Genomic DNA, 22,482 nt, shown 5'->3' with positions numbered 1-22,482 from the left:
GTGCATGCTCGGTGCACAACCAGAGTCTGAGTCGCGCCCCACACACTCCCCTAAGAGAGGTGTGTGCAGGCGCCAGCCAGTGCTTTCTCAGACCGGAAGAGTCTGAGCACTCCCAGCCCTGGCCAGCTTGAAAATATCAGTGCACTATCTCTGCTTGGGACCTCTCTAGCAGTCTGGACCTGACCAGACAGCCCTGGCTAGTATTTCTGTTTTGGGTACAAGCGGGAGTTCCTGTGACCCCAGAGACCATGACTGGGAACATGCTCTGCCAGTGGCAGAGGGGGAATTCATATGCTCTGGAGCACACAAAAGGTAAGAAACTGAGGCTTCTCTCTGAGAGGGAGGTCTGGGTGCAGTTTGCTTTCCTCTAAAACTCCAAAAACCGCCAAAATCCACCAAGGGGAGAGAAAACAAACAAACAAAACCTCCAGAGAACAAAAGCCTGAAAAACCGGTTTCCCCAGAGCCCAGCCCCTTGATGGGGGCAGGAGGACTTATCTCAGGTAACACCACCTGAAAATCCACAAGGCAGGCCCCTTCCCCAGAAAGCCAGCCCAAAACAAAACAAAACAAAGACAAGAGGACAGTCAGCACTACTTCATAGATATAACTTTTCATTTTAATTTGTTCCCACTATTCTGGTTCTTTTAATTTTTTTAATATATAACTTTCTAACCTATTTACCATAACAATGAGGTGTTCAGTACATCCAATTCCATAATAACCTTTTAACCTGAACTTTTTTGATACTTATACCTGTGTTTTTCTTTTGCTTTTCTATTTTATTTTATTTTATTTTAATATTCATATAGAGATAAGCTTCAAAGTAAACCCATTTCCCCAATCAATGCTACCCCTATAGGTAAACCAGTTTTAATCTCCCTTTATCTCAAGAAACTTGAGTCCTTTAGCAAAGATATAAATACATCCAGGAAGAATCAAAATGACTTTCCTTGCCCACACTGAGAATTTGTAACCACTCTCCCATCTTTTTCTTCTGTCAATGCTTCTGTGTATTTGTTTTTGCCTGAGTATATAAATTTTATACATGGGGTTCTTTCTGATGAGGTTTGTTCGTTCTTTCTTTCTTTCTTTTTCTCTTGTCATATACTTTTTTTTTTCTTTTAAAACTCAGTGAATGCCTGCCTGTGCTAAGCACAGTTTTTTTGTTTTTGTTTTTGTTTTTGTTTTTGTTTTGAGAGAGAGAGACGACAAGTAGGCAGAGAGGCAGGCAGAAAGAGATGGGGAAGCAGGCTCCCCACTGAGCAGAGATCCCGATGCGGGGCTCAATCCCAGGACCCTGAGATCATGACTCGGGCCAAAGGCAGAGGCGTAACACACTGAGCCATCCAGGGACCCCACTTGTCATATACTTTTGTCAGTCTTTTTGTTTGTCTGTTTTTGTTTGTAAACTTCATAAATCTTACCTTGGGGACCATTTGGGCTGGGCCTTCATTTTTATATTTTTTTTCCTGTCTCTCTCTCTCTCTTTTTTCTTTCTTTTTGGTGGGGATTCTTGATTGCTGAGAAGCATTCCAACGTGCACATTGCCTGCACCATGGTTGATACATTCGGCTACACAACTGTTCAACCATCTCTCACCAAAATGACTAGGAGGAGGAATGCCCAACAGAAGAAAAATTCAGAGACTGGGCCCTTTCCATCAGAGCTATTGGATATGGACATAGACAGTATGTCAGAAAGGGAATTCAGGCTAACAATTATCCAGGCAAAAGCTAGGTTGGAGAAAGCCTTTGATGACAAAATGGAATTAATTAGGGCAGAAGTGAAAGTCACCAGGGATGGTGTTAACAATGTTCTCGATGAGTTCCAATCTAATATAAATTCTCTAAAAGCTAGGCTAACTGAGGTAGAACATAGAGTTAGTGATCTGGAGGACAAGTAGATAGAGAAAAAGGATCAGGAGGAAGCCTGGAACAAACAGCTTAGAAGCCATGAAAACAGGATTAGGGAAATAAATGACTCCATGAAACGTTCCAATGTCAGAATTATAGGAATCCCTGAGGGGGAGGAGAAAGAAAGAAGACTAGAAGATATAGTTGAACAAATTCTCCATGAAAATTTTCCCAATATCACAAATGGAACCAGTGTTCATGTACTACAGGCAGAAAGGACTCCCCCCAAGATCATAGAATCTAGAAAGACCTCGAGACACCTGATTGTGAAAATAATGAATCATAATTGCAGACAGGAGCTATTGAAAGCAGCGAGAGGGAAGAAATTCCTTACATAGAGAGGAAAGCCCATCAGAATAATGCCAGACCTGTCCACAGAAACCTAGCAAGCCATAAAGGGCTGGCAAGATGTATTCAGGGAACTAAATGAGAGGAACATGCAGCCAAGAATACTTTATCCAGCAAGACTAGAATTCAAAATGGATGGAGAGATAAAGAGCTTCTACAAGACTAGGATTCAAAATGGATGGAGAGATAAAGAGCTTCTAAGACTGGCAAGGTTTAAAAGACTATGTGACAACCAAGCTGGCACTACAAAAATATTAAGGGAGGGGGTTCTATAAAAGAGGAAAAAAACTAAGAATATCATTGAACAGAAATATATGGAGACAATCTATAGAAACAAAGACTTCACAGGTAACACAATGTCATTAAAAATGTATCTCTCAATAATCACTCTCAATGTGAATGGCCTAAATGTGCCCTTAAAATGACACAGGGTTGCAGATTGGATAAAACAGCAGAACCCATCCATATGTTGTCTACAGGAGACCCATTTTGAACCTAAGGATACATCCAGACTGAAAATGAAGGGATAGAGAAGCATCTTTCATGCCAATGGGTCTCAAAAGAAGGGCGGGGTAGTGATTCTCATATCAGATAAATTAGATTTTAAACTAAAGACTGTAGTCAGAGATACAGAAGGACACTACATCATTCTTAAAGGGACCATCCACCAAGATGATCTAAGAATTGCAAATATTTATCCCCCCCAATATGGGAAGAGCCCCCAATAAGAAATATGTTAATCAAGATGAAGAGTCATATTGATATGAATATATTAATAGTAGGAGATCTTAACATGCCACTCTCAGTAATACACAGATCATCCAAGCAGAAAATCAATAAAGAAATAAGAGCATTGAATGACACATTGGACCAGATGGACCTCATAGATATATACAGAACATTCCACCCTAAAACAACAGAATACTCATTCTTCTCAAGTGCACATGGAACTTTCTCCAGAATAGACCACCTACTGGGTCACAAATCAGGGCTCAACCAATACCAAAAGGTTGAGATTATTCCCTGTATATTCTCAGATCACAATGCTTTGAAACTGGAGCTCAATCACAAGGAAAAGTTTAGAAGGAATTCAAACACCTGGAAGCTAAAGACCACCTTGCTTAAGAATGCTTGGATCAACTAGTAAATCAAAGAAGAAATTAAACAATTCATGGAAACCAATGAGAATGAAGACACTTTAGTCCAAAACCTATGGGATCCAGCAAAGGCAGTCCTAAAGGGGAAATACATAGCATTCTAGGCTCCCTCAAAAAATAACTGAAAAATCCAGAACACATCAGCTGTCTTTAACCTTAAAGAACTGGAGAATCAACAACAAATTAAGCCAACTCCACACACACAAAGAGAAATAATAAAGATTAGAGCAGAGATCAGTGAGATAGAAACGAGACATACATACAGTAGAACACATCAATGAAACTAGAAGCTGTTTTTTTGAAAGAATCAATAAGATTGATAAACTTTTGGCCAAACTAATCCAAAAGAAAAGAGAGAAGTCCCAAATAAATAAAATTATGAATGAAAAGGGAGAGATCACAACTGACACCAAGGAAATAGAAACAATCATCAGAAATTATTATCAACAGTTATATGCCAGTAAGTTAAGCAACCTAGATGAAATGAATGCCTTCCTGGAAAACTATAAACTTCCAAAATTGAATCAGGAAGAAATTGACAACCTGAATAGACAGATCTAATAATGAGATTGAAGCAGTGATCAAAAATCTCCCAGAAAACAAGAGCCCGGGACCTGACAGATTCCCTGGGGGAATTCTACCAAACTTTCAAAGAAAAAACACCTATTATCTGGAAGCTGTTTCAAAAAATTGAAGCTGAAGGCAAACTTCCAGACTCTTTTTATGAAGCCAGCATTACCCTGATCCCAAACCAGGCAAAGACCCTACCAAAAAGGAGAATTTCAGACCAATATCACTGATGAATATGGATGCTAAGATTCTCAACAAGATCCTAGCAAACAAGATCCAACAGCACATTAAAAAAATTATCCACCATGACCAGGTGGGATCCATCCCTGGGTTACAAGGATGGTTCAACATTCGCAAATCAATCAATGTGATAGAACAAATCAATAAGAGAAGAGAGAAGAACCACATGATCCTCTCAATTGATGCAGAAAAAGCTTTTGACAAAATCCAGCATCCGTTCCTGATTAAAATGCTTCAAAGTATAGGGATAGAGGGAACATTCCTGAACTTCATCAAATCTATCTATGAAAGACCCACAGCAAATATCATCCTCAATGGGAAAAAGCTTGCAGCCTTCCCGTTGAGATCAGGAACACGACAAGGATGCCCACTCTCACCACTCTTGTTCAACATAGTATTAGAAGTCCTAGCAACAGCAATCAGACAACAAAGAGAAATAAAAGGTATCCAAATTGGCAAGGAAAAAGTCAAACTCTCTCTCTTCGCAGATGACATGATTCTTTATATGGAAAACCTGAAAGACTCCACCCCCAAACTACTAGAACTCATACAGCAATTCAGTAACGTGGCAGGATACAAAGTCAATGTCCAGAAATCAGTGGCTTTCTTATACACTAACAATGAAAATACAGAAAGGCAAATTAGAAAATTGATTCCATTTACTATAGCACCAAGAACCATAAGATACTTCGAAATAAACCTAACCAAAGAGGTTAAGGATCTGTACTCGAGGAACTACAGAACACTCATGAAAGAAATTGAAGAAGACACAAAAAGATTGAAGACCATTCCATGCTCTTGGATCAGAAGAATAAACATCGTTAAAATGTCTATACTGCCCAGAGCAATCTATACTTTTAATGCCATTCCGATCAAAATTCCACCAGTATTTTTCAAAGAGCTGGAGCAAATAATCCTAAAATTTGTATGGAATCAGAAGAGACCCCGAATTGCTAAGGAAATGTTGAAAAACAAGAATAAAACTGGCGGCATCACGTTACCTGATTTCAAGCTTTACTACAAAGCTGTGATCACCAAGACAGCATGGTACTGGCATAAAAACAGACACATAGACCAATGGAACAGAGTAAGAGCCCAGATATGGACCCTCAACTCTATGGTCAAATAATCTTCGACAAAGCAGGAAAAAATATACAGTGGAAAAAAGACAGTCTCATCAATAAATGAGGCTGGGAAAATTCGAGAGCTATACGTAGAAGAATGAAACTTGACCATTCTCTTACACCATACACAACGATAAACTTGAAATGGATAAAAGACCTCATCATGAGGCAGGAATCCATCAGAATCCTAAAGGAGAACATAGGCAGTACCCTCTTCAATATCAGCCACAACAACTTCTTTCAAGATATGCCTCCAAAGGCAAAGGAAACAAAAGCAAAAATGATTTTTTTGGCACTTCATTAAGATCAAAAGCTTCGGTACAGCAACAGAAATAGTCAATTAAAAAAAGAGGCAACCCACGGAATGGGAGAAGATATTTGCAAATGACAGTACAGACGAAAGGTTGATATCCAGGATATATAAAGAACTTCTCAAACTCAGCACACACAAAACAGAAAATCATGTCAGAAAATGGGCAGAAGACATGAACAGACACTTCTCCAATGAAGACATAAAAATGGCTATCAGACACATGAAAAAATGGTCATCATCATTAGCCATCAGGGAGATTAAAATTAAAACCACATTGAGATACCACCTTACACAGTTAGAATGGCCAAAATTAGCAAGACAGGAAACAATGTGTGTTGGAGAGGTTGTGGAGAAAGGGGAACCCTCTTACACTGTTGGTGAGAATGCAAGTTGGTGCAGCCACATTGGAAAACAGTGTGGAGATTCCTTAAGAAATTATGAATAGAGCTTCCCTATGACCCTGCAATTGCACTACAGGGTATTTACACCAAGGATACAGATGTAGTGAAAAGAAGGGCCATCTGTACCCCAATGTTCATAGCAGCAATGTCTATGGTCGCCCAACTGTGGAAAGAACCAAGATGCCCTTCAACAGACGAATGGATAAGGAAGATGTGGTCCATATACACTATGGAGTATTATGCCTCCATCAGAAAGGATGAAAACCCTACTTTTGTATCAACATGGACGGGACTGGAAGAGATTATCCTGAGTGAAATAAGTCAAGCAGAGAGAGTCAACTATCACTTGTTTTCACTTATTTGTGGAGCATGAGACGTAGCACGAAGGACATGGGAGATGGAGAGGAGACGGAAGTTGAGGGAAACTGGCGGGGTAGATGAACCTTGAGAGACTATACTCTGAAAAATAACCTGAGGGTTTTGAAGGGGCAGGGGGTGGGAAGGTGGGTGAGCCTCGTGGTGGGTATTAAGGAGGGCACTTATTGCATGGAGCACTGGGTGTGGTGCATAAGCAATGAATTCTGGTACACTGAATAGAAATTTTATTAATTAAAAAAAAAAAAAAAGAAAGTGAAGGGATGGAGAAGGATTTATAATGAAAAGGGATATGAAAATAAAGCCAGGGTAGAAACACTTACTTCAGACAAAATAAATTTTAAACAAAAATGGTAACAAGTGACAAAGAAGGGCAGTATATAACAAGCGGAATAATCCAACAAAAAGATAGAACAATTGCAAATATTTATGCACCCTATATGGGAGCACCAAAATACGTAAAACGGTTAACAACAAACACAATGGAGGGAATTGATAGTAATACAATAATATTTCGGGACTCTGACACCACACTAACACCAATGGACAAATTATTCAGACAGAAAGTCAACAATGAAACAGTGGCTTTTAATGACATATTACACCAGGTATCTTTTTTTTTTAAATTTTTTATTTATTCATTTGAGAGAGAGAGAGATGTGTGTGTGTGTCTGTGTGTGTGTCTGTGTGTGTCTCTGTGTGTGTCTGTGTGTGTATGTATATGTGTGTGAAAGAGAGAGAGAGAGAGAATGAGCATGGGGAGGGTCAGAAGGAGAGGAAGAAGCAGACTCCCTGCTGAGTGGGGACCCCAATGCAGGATTCTATTCCAGAAGATTGGGATCATGACCTGAGCCAATAGCAGATGCTTAACTGACTGAGCCATCCAGGCGACCCTGGACCAGATACTTTTAACAAATATATTGAAAATATTCCATCCTAAAACAAGAAAATATCAATTCTTTTCAAGTGCACATGGAACAGTCTCCAGAATATATCACATATTATGCCAGAAAACAAGTCTCAACAAATTTAAAGAGATCAAAATCATGGCATTCATTTTTTCCTGACCAGAAAGCTATGAAACTAATCATCAACAGCACACACACATATACACACTCACACATACACACGGTCACACACACACACAATTGAAGTAGCACATATACATGGAGATTAAATAATGAGCTACTAAACAATGAACAGGTCAATCAAGAAATCGAAGAGAAAATGAAAAAAAAATGGGGACATGAAAATGAATGGATCAATCAAGAAATCAAAGAGGAAATGAAAAAATGCTTGGAGACATGAAAATGAAAACACATTGGTCCAAAATATTTGGTTTGTAGAAAAAGTGGTTCTTAGAGGGACCATGATAACAATAAACACCTATCTAAAGAAGCAAGAAAAATCTCAAATACACAACCTAAGATTACAACAAAAGGAGCAAGAAAAAGAATGAACAAAACCACAATCCAGTATAAACAAGGAAATAACAAATATTACAACAGAAAAAAAATGGCAATACAGAAAATAGATGAGTCCATGAAACCAGAAGCTGATTCTTTATAAAGATCAAAATATTGATATGCCTTTAGCCAGACTCATAAAAAAGATACAGAGTACACAAATTTAAAAAAAAAATCAGAAATGAAAGAGGGAAAATAAAAATTGACATCATAGAAATACAAAGAATTATGAAAGAATATTATGAAAAAAGCTATGTGCTAAAATATTGGGGAGCCTAGAAGAAATGGATAAATTTCTAGAAACATAAACTCACAAAACTGAATCAGGAAGAAATAGAAAATGTATACAGACCAATTACCAACAATGAAATTGAATCAGTAATCAAAAAACTCACAACAAAAGAAAAAGAGAGAAGCAAACCAAGAGATAGACTCAACTACAGAAAACAAATTGACTGTTACCAGAGGGGAAGTGGGTTGGGGGATGGGGATTAAGGAGTGCACTTGTTTCTTTTTTTTTCTTTTTTTTTTAAGATTTTATTTATTTATTTGACAGAGAGAGAGAGTGACACAAGTAGGCAGAGAGGCAGGCAGAGAGAGGAGGAAGCAGGCTCCCTACTGAGCAGAGAGCCCGATGTGGGGCTTGATCCCAGGACCCTGAGATCATGATCTGAGCCAAAGGCAGAGGCTTAACCCACTGAGCGACCCAGGCACCCCAAGGAGTGCACTTGTTTTTACGAATACTGGGTGTTGTATGGAATTGTTGAATCACTAAATTGCACACCTGAAACTAATATTGCACTCTATGTTAACTGGAATTTGAATAAAATCTCATACAAAGCAAAAACCTCCCAACAAACAAAAATCCGAGACCAGCTTATTTTGCACGTGAATTCCAGCAACGATTTGAAGAAGACATAATTCTGGTCCTTCTGAAAATTAAAAAAAAAAAAAATCAGGAGAGAAAACTTCCAAATTCATTCGACAAGGCCAGGATTACATTGATACCAAAACCAGGCAAAGGCATTACATAAAAAGAGAACTACATGACAATATCACATAAACATAGAAGGAAATTTCTCAACAAAAGGTTGGTAAACTGAATCCACCAATACATTAAAATGATCATTCAACATAATCAAGCGGGATTTATTCCCAATATGTAATAATGATGTAATAATGATTCAATCAATGTGATACATCAGGCCTATAAGAGAAGGGATTTTTTTAAAAAGTGCTCATTTTGATAGATGGAGAAAAAAACAGTTAGGTACAGCATTTTTCCTTGTGCTCATTTTAATAGATGAAGAAAAAAACACTAACTACAGCATTCTTTCTTGTTAAAAGCTCTTACAAAATAGTTTAAGAGAGAACATACCTCAATATGATAATGGCCTTATATGTAAAATCCACAAACAACATTATACTCAATGATGAAAAATGGAGATTGTTCCCCCTAAGATCAAGAAGAAGACAAGAATGTTCCTTCTCACTGCTTTTATTCAACTTAGCACTGGAAGTCTAGACACAGCAATCTGACAAGAAAAGGCAATAAAAGTCATCCAAATTTGCAAAAAAGAAGGAAAATGTTTACTAATTGCAGATGACATGATAATATAGATAGATGATAGATAGATAGACAGAGCTATATATACAGATCTATATATACATATATATGTATATAATCTATATATAGAGAGATATATATAGATATAGATATGTATCTATATCTATATATATCTCTCCATATATAGAGATATATAGAGATATATATATATATATATATCGAGATATATATATCTCTCTCTCTATATATATCTCTCTATATATATAGATATATATACTCTATATATCTATATATCTCTCTATATATAGATATATATATCTAGAGGGTATATATATATATATATATATATCTTGAGGGTCCATATCTAGGATCTCTACTCTGTTCCACTGGTCTATGTGTCTGTTTTTATGCCAGTACCATGCTGTCTTGGTGATCACAGCTTTGTAGTAAAGCTTGAAATCAGGTAACGTGATGCCGCCAGTTTTATTCTTGTTTTTCAACATTTCCTTAGCAATTCGGGGTCTCTTCTGATTCCATACAAATTTTAGGATTATTTGCTCCAGCTCTTTGAAAAATACTGGTGGAATTTTGATCGGAATGGCATTAAAAGTATAGATTGCTCTGGGCAGTATAGACATTTTAACGATGTTTATTCTTCTGATCCAAGAGCATGGAATGGTCTTCAATCTTTTTGTGTCTTCTTCAATTTCTTTCATGAGTGTTCTGTAGTTCCTCGAGTACAGATCCTTAACCTCTTTGGTTAGGTTTATTTCGAAGTATCTTATGGTTCTTGGTGCTATAGTAAATGGAATCAATTTTCTAATTTGCCTTTCTGTATTTTCATTGTTAGTGTATAAGAAAGCCACTGATTTCTGGACATTGACTTTGTATCCTGCCACGTTACTGAATTGCTGTATGAGTTCTAGTAGTTTGGGGGTGGAGTCTTTCAGGTTTTCCATATAAAGAATCATGTCATCTGCGAAGAGAGAGAGTTTGACTTTTTCCTTGCCAATTTGGATACCTTTTATTTCTCTTTGTTGTCTGATTGCTGTTGCTAGGACTTCTAATACTATGTTGAACAAGAGTGGTGAGAGTGGGCATCCTTGTCGTGTTCCTGATCTCAACGGGAAGGCTGCAAGCTTTTTCCCATTGAGGATGATATTTGCTGTGGGTCTTTCATAGATAGATTTGATGAAGTTCAGGAATGTTCCCTCTATCCCTATACTTTGAAGCATTTTAATCAGGAACGGATGCTGGATTTTGTCAAAAGCTTTTTCTGCATCAATTGAGAGGATCATGTGGTTCTTCTCTCTTCTCTTATTGATTTGTTCTATCACATTGATTGATTTGCGAATGTTGAACCATCCTTGTAACCCAGGGATGGATCCCACCTGGTCATGGTGGATAATTTTTTTAATGTGCTGTTGGATCTTGTTTGCTAGGATCTTGTTGAGAATCTTAGCATCCATATTCATCAGTGATATTGGTCTGAAATTCTCCTTTTTGGTAGGGTCTTTGCCTGGTTTGGGGATCAGGGTAATGCTGGCTTCATAAAAAGAGTCTGGAAGTTTTCCTTCTGCTTCAATTTTTTGAAACAGCTTCAGGAGAACAGGTGTTATTTCTTCTTTGAAAGTTTGATAGAATTCCCCAGGGAATCCGCCAGGTCCTGGGCTCTTGTTTTTTGGGAGGTTTTTGATCACTGCTTCAATCTCGTTACTAGATATCGGTCTATTCAGGTTGTCAATTTCTTCCTGGTTCAATTTTGGGAGTTTATAGATTTCCAGGAATGCATCCATTTCATCTAGGTTGCTTAGCTTATTGGCATATAACTGTTGATAATAACTTCTGATGATTGTTTCTACTTCCTTGGTGTTAGTAAAGACCTCAACGTGAGACAGGAATCCATCAGAATCCTCGAGGAGAACATAGGCAGTAACCTCTTTGATATCAGCCACAGTAACTTCTTTCAAGATATGTCTCCAAAGGTGAAGGAAACAAAGGCAAAGATGAACTTTTGGGACTTCGTCAAGATCAAAAGCTTCTGCACAGCAAAAGAAACAGTCAACAAAACAAAGAGGCAACCCACGGAATGGGAGAAGATATTTGCAAATGACAGTACAGACAAAAGGTTGATATCCAGGATCTATAAAGAACTCCTCAAACTCAACACACACAAAACAGATAATCATATTAAAAAATGGGCAGAAGATATGAATAGACACTTCTCCAATGAAGACATACAAATGGCTATCAGACACATGAAAAAATGTTCATCATCACTAGCCATCAGGGAGATTCAAATCAAAACCACATTGAGATACCACCTTACACCAGTTAGAATGGCCAAAATTAGCAAGACAGGAAACAACGTGTGTTGGAGAGGATGTGGAGAAAAGGGAACCCTCTTCCACTGTTGGTGGGAATGCAAACTGGTGCAGCCACTTTGGAGAACAGTGTGGAGATTCCTCAGGAAATTAAAAATAGATCTTCCCTATGACCCTGCAATTGCACTGCTGGGTATTTACCCCAAAGATACAGATGTAGTGAAAAGAAGGGCCATCTGTACCCCAATGTTTATAGCAGCAATGGCCACGGTCGCCAAACTGTGGAAAGAACCAAGATGCCCTTCAACGGATGAATGGATAAGGAAGATGTGGTCCATATACACTATGGAGTATTATGCCTCCATCAGAAAGGACGAATACCCAACTTTTGTAGCAACATGGACAGGACTGGAAGAGATTATGCTGAGTGAAATAAGTCAAACAGAGAAAGTCAAGTATCATATGGTTTCACTTATTGGTGGAGCATAACAAATAATATAGAGGACAAGGGTAGATGGAGAGGAGAAGAGAGTTGAGGGAAATTGGAAGGGGAGGTGAACCATGAGAGACTATGGACTCTGAAAAACAACCTGAGGGTTTTGAAGGGGCGGGGGGTGGGAGGGTGGGGGAACCGGGTTGTGGGTATTGGGGAGGGCACAGATTGCATGGAGCACTGGGTGTGGTGAAAAAACAATGAATACTGTTACGCTGAAAATAAATAAAAAAATTTAATTTAAAAAAAGAAAAAAAGAGAGAGAGAGAACTGCAAAACGACCATAAAACAGGTAACAAAATGGCAACACTACCTCCTTATCAGTAATTACTTTGAATGCAAATAGAATAAATTCTCCAATCAAAATACATTGGGTGACTGGATAAAAACCAAGACTCATTTATTTGCTGCTTACAGGAGACCAACTTTAGACCTAAAGACACATGCAGATCAAACTTAAAGGGAAGGAAAACCATTTACCATGCAAATGGAAGTGAAAAGAAAGTTGCAATATCAATCCTTATGACAGACAAGATCAACTTTAATACATAGATTGTGACAAGAGACAAAGAAGGCACTACCTAATGATAAAGGGAACAATCCAAGAAGAGGGTATAACAATTATAAATATTTATGCACCCAACATAGAAGCACCCAAATACATGAAGTAGCTATTTATTTATTTGTTCATTTTTAAAGATTTTATTTATTTGACAAGGAGAGTGAACAAGAGAGCACAAGCAGGGGAAGCTACAGAGGAAGAAGGAGAAGCAGGCTGCCCACTGAGCAGGGAGCCTGATGCAGGGCTCAAACCCAGGACACCTGGATCATTTCTGAGCTGAATGCAGACACTTAACTGGCTGAGCCATTTGGACTCCCCACATTAAGCAACTATTTAGATGTAAGAAAATAAATGGACAGCAATACAACAATAGTAGGGGACTTTAAAACTACATTTTAATCACTTAACATCAATGGATAGATCATCCAGTCAGAAAATCAAAAAGGAAATTGAATGACAGATGGGACCACATGGATCTGTTAGATGTATTCAGAAAACTCCATTCCCAAACAGTGGAATACAGATTCTTTTCAAGAGCACATAGAACATTTCTCAGAATAGATTGTATATTAATCCTCAAAACAAGTCTCAATAAATTAAAAGTGTTGAAAGCATATCCTGCAACTTTCCTGATACCAAAGCTACAAAACAGGGTACATTTTGTTGCCTCAAAATGAATCAGGAAGAAATTTAAAAAAAATGGACTAGATCTATTACTAGCAATAGAATTGAATCAGAGTTCATATGAGTTCAGGATTGATGGCTTTACAGGTTAATTCTATCAAATATTTAAAGAAGAGTTAATAACTACTCCTCGCAAATGATTGGGAAAGTGGGAAAGTTAGGAAAATTTTCACATTCATTCTACAAGGTTGGCATTTCCTGATATCAATACCAGATAAAGACACAAGAAAGAGAGAGAGAGGCAGCCAGACAGAGAGAAGAAGGAAGGAAGGACGGAAGGAAGGACGGAAGGAAGGAAGGAAGGAAGGAAGGGGAAGGGAAGGGAAGAGAAAGGAAAGGAGAGTAGATGGGAGGAGGGAGGGGTGGAGGGCGGGGAGGAGAGGACGAGGGGCAGGGAGGAGAAGGGGGAGGGGAGGCAAGGCAAGGCAAGACAAATGAAAAAAGAAAAAGAAAAGAAAAGAAAAGAAAAGAAAAGAAAAGAAAAGAAAAGGGAAGGGAAGGAAAGGGAAGAAAGAAAAAAGGAAAAGAAAACTACAAACCAGTATGCAAAAATCCTCAACAAAATACTAGCAAACAGAATCCCTCCCCCCCAAAAAAAATTAATAAAACGATCATTTTCTGTGAACGAGTAGGATTCATTGCAGGAATTCACAAATCAATTAACATGATATACTACATGAACTAGAGAAATGACCAAAATCATGTGATCATCTCAATAGATGAAGAAAGAAACATTTGACACAGTACAATACCCATTAATAATAAAACTCAACAAAACAGGATTAGAAGCAACATACCTCAACATAATATAAGTCATATTTGAAAAACCCACAGCTAAAGTTATACTCAGATGTGAAAAATGACAGATTTTACTTTAAGAACAGGAATAAACAAGGGTATCAACTCTGTCCACTTTTATTCAGTAGAATACTGGAATTCCTAGCCACAGCAATCTGATAACGAAAATAAATAAAAAGGCATCCAAATTGGTAACAAAGTGGCAACATTTTCACTATTTGCAGATGATATGATACAATATATAGAAAACTCTGAAGATTCCACTAAAAAACTACTAGAACTGACAAATGAATTCCTTTATTGGAACAGGATACAAAATAAGTATATAGAAAACTGTTGCATACAATAATAATAAAGAAGCAGAAAGAGAAATTAAGAAAACAATTTCATTTACTATCTAACAAAAAGAATAAAGTATCTAGGAATAAACTTAACCAAAAAGGTGAAAAATCTGTATTCCAAAAATGGTAAATACTTTGATGAAAGAAATTGAAGATGACCCAAACAAATGTATAGATAGTCTATGCTCATGGATTGGAAGAATAAATATTGTTAAAATGTCTATACTACCCAAAGCAATCTACAGATTTAATACAGTCCATATCAAAAGATCAACAATATTTTTCACAGAACAAGAACAAATAATCCTAAAATTTGCATGGAACCAGGAAAGACCTCAAGTAGCCAATGCCATCGTGAAAAAGAAGAACATATCTGGAGGTATCACAATTCCAAATTTCAAGGTATACTACAAACTTAAAGTAATGAAAATAGTATGCTAATGGCACAAATATTCATGCGTAGATCGATAGAACAGAATAGAGATTTGAAATAAATTGGCACATTTATGGTAAATTAGTCTATGGTAAAGAGCCAAGTATATACAACAGAAAAAAGTCTCCTCAAAAAATGGTGCTGTGAAAACTGGAAAGCAACATGCGAAAGAATGAAACTGGAGCACTTTCTTATATCATACAAAAAACAAACTCAAAAGGATTGAAGCCCTAAATTTGAGACCAGAAAGCCTAAAATTTCTAGAAGAAAACATAGGTAGCATTTTTTTAACATCAGCTGTAGAAACATTTTTCTAGATATGTCTCCTCCGAGAAGGAAAAGAAAAGCAAAATTAAATATTTGAAACTATAGCAAGATAAAACTTTTGTGCAGCAATGAAAGCCATCAGCATAACAAAAGGCAACCTACTGAATGGGAGAATTTTGCAAATGATATACCTGATATCGTGTAAATATTAAATATTAATTTTTAAAATATTAAAAAAACTTATACAACTCAACACTAAATAAAAATAAAAACAATTTATTTAAAAATCTAACCCTATTTTGTAGTGTTTTAGGTTGTCTTCCAGTTTTGATGATCATTTCTTTTGCTGAGCAGTTTTTTTCTCTTTTGTTTTGTTTTGTTTCATTTTCTTTAGTCCAAGTTGTTTACTTTTGCTTTTATTTTCCTTGCCTCTGGAGACATGTCTAGAAAAATGTTGCTATGACCAATGTCAAAGATGTTAGTACCTGTGTTCTCGTCCAGAATTTTTATGATTTCAGATGAGATCGGGTGCATTCAGGGTGGTATTGCCATAGACTAGAATTTGTATGATTTCAGATCTCACATTTAAGTCTTTAATTCACTTTGAGTTTATTTTGTGTGTGTTTATCTTGTGTTGGTGTTCGAAGGTGTTCCATTTTTTTACATGTAGAATTTTTTCATTCTTTTTTTTATGTAGCTCTCCAGTTTTCCCAACACCATTTCTTGAAGAGACTGTCATTTTCTCATTGGATATTATTTCCTCCTTTTCCAAAGATTAACTTACCATATAATTGTGGGTTTATTTCTGGGTTTTCTATCCTGTTCTATTGATCTATTTGTCTATTTTTGTGCTAGTTCCACACTGTTTTGAATACTACAGCTTCAGAAAATAACTTGAAGTCTGGAGTTGTAATATTCCAACCCCTCCCCTTTTTTTTCAAAATTGCTTTGGCTATTCAGGATCTTTTGTGGTTCCATTTAAATTTTAAGATTTTTTTTCTCATTCTAGTTTTAGATATGTGTTCTAGTTATGTGAAAAATGCTGTTGGTATTTTGATGGTAATTGCAGTAAATGCGTAGATTGCTTTGGGTACTATAGACACCTTAAGAGTATTTTTTCTTCCAATCCCAAACTATGGAATGTCTTTTCATTTATTTCTATCATCTTTAATATTTTTCATGAATGTTTCATAGTTTTCAGAGTATACGTCTTTGACTTCTTTTAGGTTTATTCCTACTATCTTATTATTTTGGTGCATATGTAAATGGGATTATTTTATTAATATCTCTGGCTGCTGCTTCATTGTTAGTATATAAAAATGTAACATATTTCTGTACATTGATTTTTTTTAATCCTGCAATTTCACTGAATTTCATTTAAAATTTCTAGTTATTTGGCAGAGACTTTAAGGCTTTCTATATAGAGTATCATATCATCTGCAAACAGTTACTTTTACTGCTTTCTTACCAATTTGGATACACTTTTTTTTTTCCATCTAATTGCTGTGGTAGGACTTCCAGTAATATACTGAATAAACATTGTGAAAATGGACATCCTTGATTTATTCCTGACCTTAAGGGAAGAGCTCTGAGTTTTTCTGCATTGAGTAGGATGTTCACTGTGAGTTTTTCCATATATGGCCTGTGTTATGTTGAAGTATGTTTCCTCTAAACCTACTTTATTCCCCATATGCAAAGGTGGTTCAATATTTGCAAATCAATGTGGTAAATCATATCAATAAGACAAAGAATAAAAATCATATGATCCTCTCAATAAATGCAGGAAAACCATCTGACAAAGTACAGCATCCATTCATGATAAAAGCCCTCAACAAAGTAGGTTTAGAGAGAATATACCCCTTTGATATTATTAGTTATAAAACCTAAAGGAGATAGAAAAAGAACAACAGAAAAAACTAAAAACCAGCAGAAGGAATGAAATGATGAAAATTAGAGTGAAATAAATGGTATGAAAACTAAAATAAATAAATAAATAAATAAATAAAACAAACACTAATCTCTTTTACAGACTGTTTTGAAGTCTATTTTGTCTGATACAAGTATTGTTACTTGGACTTTGTTTGGACAGCCATTTGCATGACAACCATTCCTCCATCCTCTCCCTTTCAGTCTCCAGGTGACTTTATGTTTGAAATGAGTCTCTTGTAGGCAGCACATAGTTGGTTCTTGTGTTTTTTTTGTTTTTTTTTTTTTTTTTTTTTTTTTTTTTTTTTTTTTTTTATCTGCTGTGTCATCCTATGTCTTTTGATTGGAACATTTAGTCTACTTACATACAAAGTAATTATTAATAGGTATGTCTCTATTGTCATTTTGCTACTTGTTTTGTGGTTGTTTTGTAGTTTTACTCTGATCCTTTCTTCTCTTGCATTCTTTCAAGGTTTTCTTGTTTTCTTTACTGATATACGTGGACTTCTTACTTTGTTTTTGCATATCTATTACTGTTTTTAGATCTACATTTACCATTTAGTTTATATATAACATTTGTACATAGCAAACTACTTAAGCTGATGATCACTTAATTTTTAACTAATTCTTTACTCCTGCCCACTCCAAGTTTCATATATTTTACATCTTTTATTACCATTATTTTGTGTTGTTCTTAACTGATTTTTACAGATATACTTATTTCTTTTCTTTTTCCTTCCTAATTTTCTTAACCTTACCTAATGGTTTTTGTGGTCCACTCATGTTGCCCATTAACATTTCTTATAGGACTAGTTTAGTGGTCATGCAGTCTTTGAATTTTGTTCATCTGGGAAACTTTTTATCTCTCCTTCTAATTTGAATGGTGGCATTGCTGGATAAAGTATTTTTGGCTATGTATTTTTCCATTTCAGCACTTTGAATACATCATGCCACTTCTTTTTGGCCTGCAAAATTTCTGCTGAAAAATTATCTGATACAGTTATATATGTTCCTCTGTGTGTAACTGTCTTATTTTCTCCTGAAACTTTTAAATTTTTTTATAACTATTTTTTTAATCATTTTAATTACTATATATCTTGGTGTGGACCTCCTTGGGTTGAATTTGTTGGAGTATTTCTATGTCTACTGAATTTGGATTTCTGTTTCTCTCCCCGAATTTGGAAGTTTCAGCTATTATGTCTTCAAACATAAAGAAACACGTCTTTCTCTTCTCCCTCTAGAATCCCTATGATGTGAAGGTTATTATGCTTGATGGAGCCACTGAATTTTCCATATCTATTCTCATCATTCAGTATTTGTTTGTCTCTCATCTGTTTACCTTCATTAGTTTGCATTACTTCATTCTCCAAGTCATTGATATATTCCTTAGCTTCCTATAGCCTACTATTTATAACTTCTGTATATTTAATTCCATTTATTCATTTCTTCATCTCCGATATTTTTTTTTATCTCTTTGTCAAGAATCTCACTGATGTCTTCCACCCTTTTCTGAAGTCCAGTGAGTATTTTTATGATAGTTACTTTAAATTATCTATCAGGAATATTATTCATTTCTCTTTTGCTTAGATGTCCTACTGTGATTTTGTCTTGTTCCTTCATTTAGGACATATATTATTTTTTCCTCGCTTTGTCTACTTCTCTGTGTCTGTTCCCATGTGTTAGGAAAGTTAGTTACATCTTCTGCTCTTGAAAGTTGTGTTTTTATGAAGAACCCATCCTGAAATGCCCTGCAGTACAGTATTCCCTGTTCAACAGAACCTGACACCTCAGGGGAGTCTCCTATTTTTTTTTTTTTTAATGCTCTGCTATTGTGCCTGTGTCACTTGTCACTTTTCCTTTAATCTAGATGTGTGCACTGATTCTGCCTGTTGTTGTCTGTGCTTGCTTTCTTATGTTAGTGAGACAGACAAGCTGGCTGTTAGTGGGCATAACCCACAGAAGGTGGGGTGACAGTGTTAGCAAAATTTGCACTAAGTTGCTAGCTTCAGGGAAGATACCCTATAGCTAGGTGTCCACCAGAGATGAATCATCCAAACTTTCTCCTGTTTCTTCTTCTGTGTTCAAATTCTTATTATTATATTTGTGTTTCTCTCTATTTGGGGGCTGTCTATTCCATATTATTGATCTACATTTCTATTCTGTTCCAAACCACACCATGATAATTATTATTATTATTTTTTTTCTGTACATGAATCTTCACAGCAGCTTTATTTGTAAGAGCTCCAAGCTGGAAACAATCAGATGCCCTCCAACCACATGAAGAGTTACACAGACCAGGACACGTGAATGCCAAAAAGAGTGAATTCTGCATGTTTGGATGGATCTCTGGGGAATTATGCCAAGAAGAAGCCAGTGACAAAAGGGTGTGCAGTATGATTCCATTTATATAATCATTCTTTTTTTTTTTCTTCCAATTTTTTATTTATTTTCAGGGTAACAGTATTCATAGTTTTTTCACCACACCCAGTGCTCCATGCAATCTGTGCCCTCCCTAATACCCACCACCTGGTTCCCCCACCCTCCCACCCCGCCCCTTCAAAACCCTCAGGTTGTTTTTCAGAGTCCATAGTCTCTCATGGTTCACCTCCCCTTCCAATTTCCCTCAACTCTCTTCTCCTCTCCATCTACCCTTGTCCTCTATATTATTTGTTATGCTCCACCAATAAGTGAAACCATATGATACTTGACTTTCTCTGTTTGACTTATTTCACTCAGCATAATCTCTTCCAGTCCTGTCCATGTTGCTACAAAAGTTGGGTATTCGTCCTTTCTGATGGAGGCATAATACTCCATAGTGTATATGGACCACATCTTCCTTATCCATTCATCCGTTGAAGGGCATCTTGGTTCTTTCTACAGTTTGGCAACCGTGGCCATTGCTGCTATAAACATTGGGGTACAGATGGCCCTTCTTTTCACTACATCTGTATCTTTGGGGTAAATACCCAGCAGTGCAATTGCAGGGTCATAGGGAAGATCTATTTTTAATTTCCTGAGGAATCTCCACACTGTTCTCCAAAGTGGCTGCACCAGTTTGCATTCCCACCAACAGTGGAAGAGGGTTCCCCTTTCTCCACATCCTCTCCAACACACGTTGTTTCCTGTCTTGCTAATTTTGGCCATTCTAACTGGTGTAAGGTGGTATCTCAATGTGGTTTTGATTTGAATCTCCCTGATGGCTAGTGATGATGAACATTTTTTCATGTGTCTGGTAGCCATTTGTATGTCTTCCTTGGAGAAGTGTCTGTTCATATCTTCTGCCCATTTTTTAATATGATTATCTGTTTTGTGTGTGTTGAGTTTGAGGAGTTCTTTATAGATCCTGGATATCAACCTTTTATCTGTACTGTCATTTGCAAATATCTTCTCCCATTCCGTGGGTTGCCTCTTTGTTTTGATGACTGTTTCTTTTGCTGTGCAGAAGCTTTTTATCTTGATGAAGTCCCAGAAGTTCATCTTTGCCTTTATTTCCTTCGCCTTTGGAGACATATCTTGAAAGAAGTTGCTATGGCTGATATCAAAGAGGTTACTCCCTATGTTCTCCTCGAGGATTCTGATGGATTCCTGTCTCACGTTGAGGTCTTTTATCCATTTCGAGTTTATCTTTGTGTACGGTGTAAGAGAATGGTCAAGTTTCATTCTTCTACATATAGCTGTCCAGTTTTCCCAGCACCATTTATTGAAGAGACTGTCTTTTTTCCACTGGATATTTTTTCCTGTTTTGTCAAAGATGATTTGACCATAGAGTTGAGGGTCCATATCTGGGCTCTCTACTCTGTTCCACTGGTCCATGTGTCTGTTTTTATGCCAGTACCATGCTGTCTTGGTGATCACAGCTTTGTAGTAAAGCTTGAAATCAGGTAACGTGATGCCATATTGTGGTTGTATAAGAAATCTTGAAAACAGTTAACATGAGTTTTCCAACTTTTTTTTTCAGAATTGTTTTGACATTTCATTTGTCTTTCCATATAAATTTTAGCTTCAGCTTCCCATTATATACAAGAAAAAATTCTGAGGATTTTTTGGAAACTATTGAATCTATAAATACAATTTGGGCAAATTGATATCTTACTAATATTGACTCTTCCAGTTCATGATTACTGTAACTTTCTGCTCATTTCCATCTTCATTAAACTTTTTCATCAGTCTTTTGTAGTTTACTGCTTATAAGGCTTATATTTACTGTACTATTTTTACACCTAAGTATTTAGTATTTGTGTTGCTATAAACTATATTGACTTTTATTTTTGATATATAAGAATACAATTGACTTATTTATTGGTGTTACATCCTGAGACCTTGATAAATTTGCTCATTGGAGTATTCAAAGCTTTTTTGCAGACTTGTTTTTTATAAAAAAAAAATAGTACCATCTAATAACAGAGATGGTTCCATATCCTCTTTTAATCTGTTTAATTTTTTAAATTTATTTTTACTTCTTATTGCTCCACTAGGATTTTGAATACAATATTGATTAGAATAAGTAATAGAAGACATCCTTGATTTGTTCCTGAACTCTTGCCATTGTTAATAATGTTAGATGTTGGGGCGCCTGGGTGGCTCAGTGGGTTAAAGCCTCTGCCTTCGGCTCAGGTCATGATCCCAGGGTCCTGGGATCGAGCTCCGCATCGGGCTCTCTGCTCAGCAGGGAGCCTGCTTAAAAAAGAAAAAAAAAGAAAAAAAAATAATGTTAGATGTTAGATGACATTTTACAAATTAAGAAACATTCCTCTTATTATAAATTGAGTGAAGACTTTTATGCTTTTAATGTATCTTTTTAAATGATATATAGTTTTCCTTATGCAGTCTCTTTAATATAATAAATTATATTCATTGATATTTAATTTTGAACCAGTCTTACGTTCCTGGAAAGAACACTTTTTTTTTCCAAAATATCTTATCTTTTTTTATATATTTCTGAATTTGATTTGTTAATATTTGTTCAGGAGGTTTTCGTCGATATGGGGAATTGAAAATTATCTTTTTTTTTTTAAAAATAATGTGTTTCTCTGGTTTTTGGATTTAGAATAGTGATTTTCTCCATGAAATGAGTTGGAATATGTTTCTTCCTCCTCTATTTTCTTTTGCATTTTTTTTTAAGAACTGGCATTTTCATTACTCAGAGTGTTCTCCAGAGAAACAGAATCAATAGGATAT

The sequence above is a fragment of the Martes martes genome, assembly GCF_963455335.1.
Source record: "Martes martes genome assembly, chromosome: X".
NCBI lineage: Eukaryota > Metazoa > Chordata > Mammalia > Carnivora > Mustelidae > Martes > Martes martes.
Note: the sequence above shows the minus strand (reverse complement) of the source record.